The sequence below is a fragment of the Heterocephalus glaber genome, unplaced genomic scaffold (assembly GCF_053883595.1).
Source record: "Heterocephalus glaber isolate CG9 unplaced genomic scaffold, H.glaber_assembly_v1.0 deba00001531, whole genome shotgun sequence".
In the NCBI taxonomy this organism is placed as follows: domain Eukaryota; kingdom Metazoa; phylum Chordata; class Mammalia; order Rodentia; family Bathyergidae; genus Heterocephalus; species Heterocephalus glaber.
Genome location: NW_028258329.1, coordinates 13,395,509 through 13,406,634, shown reverse-complemented (window position 1 = coordinate 13,406,634; position 11,126 = coordinate 13,395,509). Strand labels below are relative to the sequence as shown.

Here is an 11,126-nt window from a genome sequence, read left to right as displayed (position 1 = left end):
ATCATGACATATTTTTATTTTCCAAATTACTTTGTCCATGTGGGTCAAGATTCAAAAGACTTAATCCCCTGACATTCTATCTGAATACTATATATATATAATATATATATATATATATATATATATATATATATATATATATATAGCCAGGCATTTAGTGCAGTGGTTCTAAAACCTGCCTTGTAAGCACAGGGACCTGAGTTCAATCCCTGGTACCAAAAAAAAAAAAAGAAAAAAACCTCTTCATTTGACATTATGTGTATATATATATAGAGAGAGAGAGAGAGAGAGAGAGAGAGAGAGAGAGAGAGAGAGAGTGACTAGGTAGATGAGGGCATTGGTTAAAATCATTTCATGAGAATAGACACAAGAACAAAGTGGAAACCAAGTCCCTGTATAAAGTAGAACCACCACAGTTTGACCAGGTCCAAGCCCCTGATTAACTGTCTCATTTTAGAAAGTCCGAGAAAGTTGAATGACTGGCCAAAGGTCACACAGCAAGTCAGCAGCAAAGTCTGAAAGCAGAACCACAATATGCTAAGCACAGTTGTTCACAACGAACCAGCTTTGGATGCGTTAGATGCAAAGAATTGATTTTTCAAATATTTGCCAACCTTGCCCTAAACTAATTGGCACTTGGATACTATAAAAGTGCCTGGATTTTAGGATAAGAGAAGCAAAAATTTTGCATTTCAAGCTGAAGGACTGCATCCATGATTGTTAGCCCAAACTTCACCTTGAGGGATGCTGAGATCACGTTTCTCACTGCCACTTTGACAGCCACCAAAGCTGACCGTATTCAGAATACAGTCACACTGGGAAACTTTTGGAGTGTTTAATCCTTAATTTAAATCCTAATGATTACCCAGACTATTTGAGAGTTTAACTTAGTCATCAAAATTTAAACTGCCTTTGGGTTTTGCATTCAACAAGGCAGGAAATTAGTTCCTTAGCTCTGAGTCTAAGTGGAAGTAAAGATGAGTAAGAGAGAAACTGACTCTACCTTTGTTCAAATGATCCCACTGAAACCTCAGCAGATAACTGCACACAGAACCCACAGCCTAAAGCAATAAGGTTATCCTTTGACACCCAGAGAGAGGACAAGTCCTTCCAGGAGTGCATAAGAGCTGGATGGGTGGATGGCAGAGACCTCTTGCCGCCTGCCCTCTCCAACCCTGTGCCTGTCTTTATGTCCAATGCAGAAAAAGGAGCTGGAGTGAGACTCCCCAGCTCTGACCAGAGGGCAGCAAACAGCTTCTAGCATGGAGATTCTGCTAGGCCCAAAACCTGGGCCAGGAATTGCTTTTTAAAACAGACTCACTTTGGATACTGTCTGTCACTCAGTGGGATTGGATCACTTAATGGAACCTGCTTATCAAAATGATGAAACTAAGATTGCTTTTTACCAGGCATCAGCCTCCTGGTTAAGCAGTTCACATACACATGTACTTAGGGATGGAAGTGCTGCAGGAAATGAAAGATGCCGCGGTGGGGATAAAAAGCTCCAGTGCAAAGACCCCAAATACTAGCTTCATGTTTCTTCTCAAAAACTCATGCCCTTGAGTCAGCATATGAAATACCCAACCTCCATGATCACCTCTTTCCCCCACACAGCCCTCCTGTCTCATGCCCAAAAGGGACATCAGAGAAGCCATTTTTCTTGTTGTAGGATATGGGTAATTGCACAGGATGCAATGGCTCTTCACTGATTGACTGAGTAACACATAAACACATCAGGCACCCCTGGAATTGATGGAGAAGTCTGTCATGATCTGTGTAAGCAGCTGCCCTGCTTTGCACCCAGCCACAGCTGAGAGCAGGAGACAGGCCCTTTAATTTGGGTTCCAGATGATGCCTTCCTTGGCCCTGTTTGAGAAGTATAAGAAGGTCTATGTATGTCCCATCTTTATTTGACTTTCTAAGCATTGCCTTGTAGCCATGACTACCACCATCTCATATGAAGTGGCAAAACCACCAGGGCCCAACAGCTGCATCCACTGGGGCACACAAGAATATCACAAGATGCTCCCTTCTCCCCAGCAGCTCCATCCTTCGCCAAACACACACTGACCTTTATTCTTGTTTAACTTTATTTCTCCACAGTCAAAGGAATATTTGTTCATCATGAAGTATTTGGAAAATACAAGAAAATGAGAAAGAACGTCTTCCTGCAATTCAGTCATAGTTCCAGTAAAAGAATTAGTAGATGATCCTTTACTCTTTTCACTATACACATTTACACATGTGTATAAGAGTTAACATTTATTAAATGCTGCAGAGTATCAAGTGCTTTACTAATGATTCAAGTGTATTTCATTTCTTTTTCATCATAAACTCTCAGTAGAAAATACTATTCATAATCTGTATGAGTAGTTACATGATATATACAGTTTTGTTTACTAGAGTTTAACACTAAAGCATTAGCATTTTCCATTTTACTGAAATTTTTAGTTGTCATTTTTAATGCTTTTTTATTTTTAATTTAATTTAATTGCATATTTTGAGTTTAACACATTAGATACTTTTAAATACCTTTACTAAGGAGTCAAGATGTTTCTGATTTATTATCCATAAATGACACTAATGAACATCTTCGTACAGAACTATTTTCTCTAAGTAATATTACTTGAAGATAGTGTCTTACAAATGAAAATACTATAGCAAACGGGTATAAATATTTTTAGTGGTTTATTCAGTCATTTGCAAAACTGATCCCTAAAATTCAAAACACTTTCATGTAAAAAACATGCTATCCATCATTGTCAGAAGTTACTAACCCTATTAACCTATTGTCTTAGTAACTTTCTTATTGCTGGAACAAAATACTTCACATTCACAAGTTAAAGGAGGAGAAGTCTATTTTGGCTCACAGTTTGTAGAAGTTTCAATGCATACTTGGCTGGTTCCAAGGCAGGGCAGCATAGCAGAGAGACATGGCAGATGAGAAACAGTTCACGGCTTGGCAGGCAGGAAGCAGAGAGGGATCAAGGGAGGAGGAGGGAGATAACCCTTCCAGGACATGCCCCCAGTGACCCACCTCCTCCAAGCAGGCTTCACATCCCAACATTACGCCCAGCTATGGACCCATCAGTGGGCTAATTCACTGATGAGTATCACACACCCATGGTCTAGTCACCTCACCAAACTGCCACCCATGAGTGCATGGGGATTTGGGAGGACACCTGCTAAGAGTAAAACAGCATTTTAAATAGTTTTTAAACTTTAATACTATTTTCACCACAAAATTTCACATAAAACTTAAAACCCTATTTAACACAAACAACAAAACTTTTTTAAAGTGTACTAATGTAGTATAAGTTACTTGTGAGTTGTTTGGTAAATAAAAACATAACAAGCCTAAAATCCTTCCATAATCCTACTAGCATCCAGATATTGTCAATTTTAAAATTTCAGTGAGTTCTTCCACTCCTTAAAAGAGAAACCAGACAGGTAGGTAGGTAAGTGGATAGATAGATAGATAGATAGATAGATAGATAGATAGATAGATAGATGCTATAATCCTTTTTGTATACTTATCCACTGATTATTATATAATATAAACCCCCTAAGAGATTCTAGATCGTCTGACACAACATGCTTCCCAAGAGGGTCATACCAATGACTAAGTCCCACAGTGATTGGGGAGCCTCTCCCAACAGCTACCACACAGGATGTTTTCCACAGATCCCATTAAAGGCTGAAATGGGAGATGGTCCCTCTCCACTACAGCCCAGATCACAAATAGAGCAAAATTATCTGGTGGATATCACTGCTGTTTGAGACCAGATGGCTGAGCATTCACTCTTGTATAAAACATAATACCCCTCAGCTCTCTGCTGATCTGAAGAAGGTGACAGATTTTGAGAAAATGAATCTTTGACCAGGGAAGGACTGTCATGGCTAAGCAACAGGAAAACAGGTTCTGAAGACGGGAACTTGTCAAACCAGTAAGATGAAGCGAGCTGCTCATGGAGGTATTTTTAGAAGCCTAATCCAGCTGGGAGAGGGCAGGGGGAATCTAGTTTTGTACTAAGGGTCTAGTGACAGGCAGTTTAACCTACTGAAATTGTCCTCTGACCTCAGCTCTGGGGAGAGGACCCTGCATCAATTGTGGGGTGCTCCCTCCCCTCAGGAGTGTCTGCCATGGCTCATAGGAAGCATGCTGCTCGGGCTTCCACAGAGTCTTTGGAGAGAGCAAGGGAACAGCCTGAGGGGACCAGACATGGTTTCCAAACCCACATTTCCATGACCCACCCAGACACACCTGGAAGTGTGCTTTACTGCACATCTCTCTGGCTGATCAAAGTGACCATCAAGATGAACCATGAGCTGCTTGCCACAAGGACTACTGTTTACCATGGCTCTGCAAGCCCTCAGAGTGGCTTCCATCAGCCCCCAGGATTCCCTCCCTTCTTGTGAGAGCCCAGCAGGGTCTCCCTCTTCCTTTCAGAATTGAAGCCCTTTCTCTATCTGCAATACAAATAGAGTGGGATGGGGATGGGGGAGAATAGTTATTCAACAGAAGATCCCTGTTCAGTGCATTTGTGACCTCTGTAACCTCAGTTACACTTTAGAATCTGATGTTCCAGCCCCAACCCTGACCAACCCTGAATTGAAATCCCTGGTACATTGTTAAGCTCCTTAAATTGGTTCTATGCAGTCACAGCAGAGAACATCCTGCTTCTGTGGTTGGCCCAGCATCCCTTCTTTAGCACTTCTTCCGGGCACTGGTGCTGGGCACTGGTTCCAGGACCCCCACAGATACTCACAATTAGAGATGCTCAAGTCCCTTGCACAAAGTGGTGTCATGTTTACATATAATCTGGACAGATCCTCCTGTGTACCTCATCTTTAGATCACTCATAATACCTAATACAATGTTACTGCTACATAAATAGTTACTATAATGTATTATGTAGAGAATAATAGCAATTTCTTAAGTCTATACATGTTCAACTTTTTTCCTTAATATTTTTTATTTGCATCTGGTTTGAATCTATGGATAGGGAGCCCATTGGGTATGTATGGCTGACTGTACTGGTAAGTCTTTCTGGATGGTTTACTTTAGTTTGAGGGGTTCACTTTCCTCATCCAGAAAATGAGGCGATCCATCAGACCCATGGTCTCTAACTTGGGATGCACTTTCTGTTGGCATCCACCAAGGAAGTTCTGAGCTCATTAAGTTACCTTCAATACTGGGAAACTGCACGTTTACAGGTGTTAAAAGTACACATGTTAAGGAAGCTGCTGGATTTCTTTACTTTTACTTGTAATTACATAGGCCTAGTGTGTTGAATCTGGTTTCAAAATATAGGATTAGTGGAAAGAAGGGGAAATATGCTTGGTGATTAAAAATGAAGAAAGGGAGAAAGAAAGAAGAAAAGTTGACTCTGCCTCAGGATTTCACAGATTCCTTTCAGTTTTTTCATCCAGTGGTTTGCTAACATCTGGAAAGAGATGAATCACTTCAGAGGCAGCATGTATAATCTCTAAATGCCGCCCCCATAAAAGACACAATGTATTCAGTCGCTCTCTCTTCTTTGCAGTTTGTTCTAAGACTGGAAGCCAACACCCCTGAAAAGAACCGGTCCTGGATTCAGGGATCTCAGCCCAAAAGGTCTTGGTTTACTTGAAGAAACCCAGAGTCTGGCAGCTGCCATTGGGTGAGAGAGCATGAACAAAGAGAATATTGTCAGGTACACATCCATGCACTGTGACAAAGTAAAACATTTTGCTACACGACAGATAAATACTTCCCGACATTCCATCTGCTTTTTCCTTTTTAAAGTCCTCCTGCACCACTCCCAACCAGCAGTTAAATTATTCTAGCCAACAAGACCACTTCCCCAGGCAACATTTTCCTTCTCTGAAACTAGGAGGGATTTCATCAAGGAAGCAGAACCGGTGCTCCTTAGGCTGGTTGCGCTTTTCACGACGTTTCCAAGGGAAACGCCCCCTTGAGTTTCGCTCTTGCATAGGCAGGCAGCTCTGGTAGTCGTTGCTAGGCAACATGTCATCATAAATATTTCATCAGGGAAAGAAAGCCTATCACGGTGAAGCTGTCCTTTAGCTATTCTAGTACTCCAGCATATATGTATATATGTTAGACATCTACCACTTCAATGTTCCTGGATGTCTATTATAAGACAAAGGAATCAAGTGGAAAACTTTAAACTCAGGTAACAGCAATAAGTAAATTAGAAAATATAACAAGATCAAAAAGATCTCATTCATAATATTCTTCAGTCATCTCGGACTGCTATAATACAATTCCACAGACCGAGTGGCTTAAACAAGAGGTATTTATTCCTTACAGCTCCGGAGGCTGAAACTCCAAGATTAAGGTGCCAACAGATTATTTCTTAGGGAAGGGCCCTCTTCCTGGCTTGTAGATGGGCCCATTCTTGCTGAATTCTCACATGGCTGATAGAAGAGACTGGGGTGTCTCTTCCTCTTCCGTAAGTGCACTAATCCTTTCGTATGACCTCATCTAAATTTAATTACCTCCCAGTGGCCCCGGCTCCCCACACCATCACAAAGAGAGCTGGAGAGCATCGACATATGGATTATAGGAACCTAAATATTAGTCTATGAAAGCTATCGACGAATTTCCAAATGCTGCTTGTCAACATTTCGCATAGGACATATGGCAAGTCATTAAATTGAGAATAAAAGATTCATTGATGTTGAGCATTGTAACATCAATGATTTTTTAAAAGAAGTCTCTAAACATAGGAGTCACAAAACTCTGGAATATAATCAAAATACTAAGAGTGATTCCCTGCCCCCAGGAGATTAGAACTATGGATACGGTAGACAGAATTCAGAAATGGGCTATAAATTTCCCACCTCCTGGTAGACATGCCCTAGAAAATGTTCCCTTGGGGGTATGCAGGACCTAGGTACATGACAGAATAGCATCCCTATAATTATATAGCAAAAGACATTTTTGCAGATGTAAGGAAGACCTCTGATCAGTTGAATTAATCAAACAGAGGACATTTGGGGTGGGCCTCACCTAATCAGGTGAGCTCTTAAAGGGGTCTAGAGTTTGGAGATGAAGGCAGTAGGGGAGCCCCAACCACTGTAGAAGAAAGAGAAGGGCTGAGCAGAGGGTTCAGCTATGCTAGACCCAGACTCCTGACCCATAGAAGTAGTGAGATTGTTATTGTTTAAAACTATGTTTGCGGTAATTTGTTACATAGCAATATGACTGTCATTCACTCTGTTTTTAGAAATTCTTGTCTTATTTTCATGATAAACAGACTGAGGACAAAGTTGAAGACTCCGCTGGATTTTTTAAGTGCATCATTGACAAATGGAGTTCTCCATTTCCTGACGCTCGACTTTCACAAATTTTCTTTCTGGGTCTCGTCAATAAGAGTTTCATTATGACACTAACTCAGAAGCTACTTTAAAGAAGTGTGCCTTATAAATGGACCTTCCTCTGGGACTAGAAAGAGACCAGATTCCAGGGTCCTAAAGCATAAATAGAACAACAACAACAAAAAAAAGAATAAATAGAAAAGCACATGGGGATATATAGAAATGTATATCCACCACTGTCTTTCTTATAAGATAAAATTCATATTAAATGATTTTTTCTTATTTCACATTGTCTAGTACACATTTTGATCTCTATTTACATTTTCAGTTTCTTACACCAGAGATATAATGCAATATTTACACATGTGTGTCTGGTTTATTTTAAGAATATAGCTTCAAGGTGCATCCATTTAGCTGTAAATGTCTCACATTTGTCCTTCTCTATGGCAGAGTAATATTCCATTGTATAGAAAAACCACATCTTCTTTATCCATTCATTGGCTGATGGCCATTTGGCTTGTTTCCATGATTTAGCTATTACAAACTGTGTTGCTATAAACATGGGTGTGCATATATTGTTGTGGTGTGATGCTTTTAATTCTTTTGGGAAGATACTCAGAAGAGGAATAACTGGGTCAAATGAGACCTCTAATCCTAGTTTTTTGAGGAATCTTCACACTGATTTCCATAGTGGTTTCACCAGTCTGGACCCCCACCAGCAGTGGAGCAGGGTTCCTTTTTCCCCACAGCCCCACCAGCATTTGTTGTTGGTTGATTTCTTCATATTAGCCATTCTTTCTGAAGAGAGATGGAATCTCACCACTGTTTTAATTTGCATTTCTTGGATGACCAGCAATGCTGAACATTTTCTCATATATATATTTGCCATTTGTACTTCTTCATCTGAGAAGTGTCTGTTCATTTCAGATGCCCACTTTTGGAGTGGGTCTTTAAATTTAGGAGGTTTAACTGTTTTCAATTCTTTGTATGTTCTAGATATTAGTCCCTTGTCTGAGGGACTACTGGTTAGAATTTTTTCCTTCTTATCACTCTGTTGGTGATTTCTTTTGCAGTACAAAAGCTTTGTAATATGGTGAAATCCCAGTTGTTGATTCTTTGTAGTATTTCCTGTGCAGTCTGGGTTTTGTTCATGAACTCTTTGCCTACCCCTAGGCCCTCAAGAGTTCTCCTTATTCTCTCTTCAAAAAATCATTCAATAGGATTAGAGAGAGGGAAGAGGGAAAGGAAGGAAGGAAAAAGAAAAAATGAGAAAAGAAGGAAAAATGAAAACAGGGCTTTTGTAAATAAGAAAGGAGAAGAGGGGTTGAAGGGAGGGGAGGGAAATGGGGAAAAAAAGGAATCAAGATACATTATATAAAGGTACAAATTCCCTATGATGACTGTGATATGTAAATCTAAATTGTACCAATAAAATTAAAATGATAAATTTTTTAAAAGATAAAGTTCAAAGCAAGCATGAAGGCTTAGTAATAGGAGATGGATTAAAAGTGTGATCTGTTCATGGACTACTATATGCTCACTTTAAAGATTACACAGTTCTATTTTTATCACTGTGGAAAGATCTTTATGTCATGTATTAGAAACAGGTTACAAGAACGTATAACGGGAAAATTTCAATTTGTTTTAAAAAAGATAGATGAGGATACGTATATAGGCATCTAGACAAGGAGAAAGATAAAAGGCTATCAGTGAGGTTGGACACTGTAGGGAACAGGGAAAGGGGACATTACTAGAACCTCTGCAGTAAGTCCTAGTCTCCTGCGAGCCACGGCAACACAAGACGAATTAATTTATTATGCAGGAAAGGTAGAAAAATGAGACTTTGAGAAGAAGCTGAAATTTAGGCCTGATCAGTGCTGCTCTGGGCAGCAAAGAGGAAAGCCCCCAGCTTACCGCACCCTTTATTCAGTAGATCAGGAGAAACAGATGTAACAAATGGCTTGCAGAGAGTTTAGTACATCCAGATAAACAAGGTGTAACAAATAACTTGCAGAGAGTTCAGTACATCAGGATAAACAAAGTGTAACAATCCAAGAACAATGAGGAACTGAGTAGATGAAGATTTTGTTCCTCCCAGGATGTCTTCAGCTGGTGTGATCTTGTCCTGGAGAATCACAGCATCACCGAATCATTGAGGTCTCGCTTGTGACCAGAGGGCAAAATGGAATTATGTCTCAAAATGCCATAGCTGGCCTGTAGGCAGGAGAACTAGGCCTAATCAAATGGTTTTTCCCTAAAATTATGTAGCATTGCTCCCAACAGGACATGAAAGTGATAAGAAGAGTCATCTCTCGGGGCAGAGATTTAGCTCAGCGGTTCTGCCACCTGCCTTGAAAGCACAAGGACCCGAGTTCAATCCCCGGTACCAAAAAAAAAAAAGAATAGTCATCTCTCATAATTATTTTATGGTACCTTCCTTTTTGCTGATTTGGAATTTCTAATTGTTCTTCAACAAAAATACATTAATTGTGCAATTTTGAAAATGCAGAAAAAAATAAGCTACCCAATAGATGAAAGACAAGAAAGGCACATGAGACTGCTCATTAAGAGAAAAACGTAGGTTTCTATTTAACAGTCAATAGCCCTTTGACTTTCCTCAAGTTTTGTTAACTGGTGGCAAGATTCGTACTTGTTTCATGTTCACAGCAATGGTTATATCATTGATCCATTTTAAGAGAGGATTGATCTCCAGAATACTCAGATCAATCTGTTTTTCTTAGCATTAATGCAAATTACAGGGTCCAGTATTCAGTAATGTTGTTACAAAGCAAATAAGAAAAACATGGAGAAGGCCATTCCCATGGGACATACTGGTGCTTAGTGCAGGAAGCATGTAGTGGGAGACATTCCTACTGATACAATGGATCCTTTCAAATCACCTTCCCCTCACCTTAAACTGCTGCATAAATAACAATCTTACTCTTCAGGTTCAGAGTCTTTTTCCTATGGCTAAAGTCTGTATGACAAAAGGCATTTAAAGCCATCCCAAAAATCACTGGATATGTTGTCCAGTGAGACATCTTCCCAGGGAGGTGACCCTTGGCACATTTCTCTTCATGATTCCAGGGAACAGAAAGGCATCTACTGTACAGGTGGTGTAGTGAGGACTTTGCTTCCAACCAGGGAGCCTACAGCAGTGGTTCTCTGCTGGGGATGATTCTGGTGCCCAGAAGACACTTGGCAATTGGAGACATTTTGAGGGCCACACCCAGGGTGGGGTTGTGCTATCAGACCCAATAGGTCGAGGCCATGGATGGTGCTGAATACTGTGTGATTCACAAGACAACCCCTCGAAACAAAGAATTTTCAAGCCCCAAATTTCTATAGTGTGGAGCTTCAGAAACCCCAGTCTAGACAGTCAGAGAGATGTCAAACCAGTGGGTGCCAGGATGGAGAAGCTCTCTTACAAGCTCCAAATATCAACACATGGAGCAGCAGCTCCACAGTCATACCCATTTCCAACCAATATTGGGCAACCAGGAGCAGGCTCACTCTCTTGCCTCACATAACTAGAAAATTAGGCAAACAACTTGAAAATAACACTTATGAGGCATCGGACAACAGGCCACCATCACTGACACAGACAAGCAACTGACATGAGCCCTATACCTGTTTCAGCTGCCTGCTGGGGGCATTGCTCGGACTGCAACACAGGGCAGAGAAACCCAGGTAGGGCTAGGTGCTGTCCTCGAGTTGAGACAGTGGCAGAGTCAGTGAGGCCAAGGCAACTGGAACTTACAGGAAAACAGAACAAATCAATACAGAAAAGGTCCAGAGTC

The 11,126-nt window shown here is 40.6% G+C and overlaps 1 long non-coding RNA gene across 1 annotated transcript; it reads left to right on the top strand.

The window, feature by feature from the left end:
• Nucleotides 1-6,040: 6,040 nt before the first annotated feature.
• On the top strand, nucleotides 6,041-7,531 carry LOC110350702 (uncharacterized). The gene is made up of 3 exons (XR_002397431.2): nucleotides 6,041-6,179; nucleotides 6,317-6,458; nucleotides 7,266-7,531. It is a non-coding gene; the product is annotated as an uncharacterized LOC110350702 (long non-coding RNA).
• The last annotated feature ends 3,595 nt before the right edge of the window (nucleotides 7,532-11,126 follow it).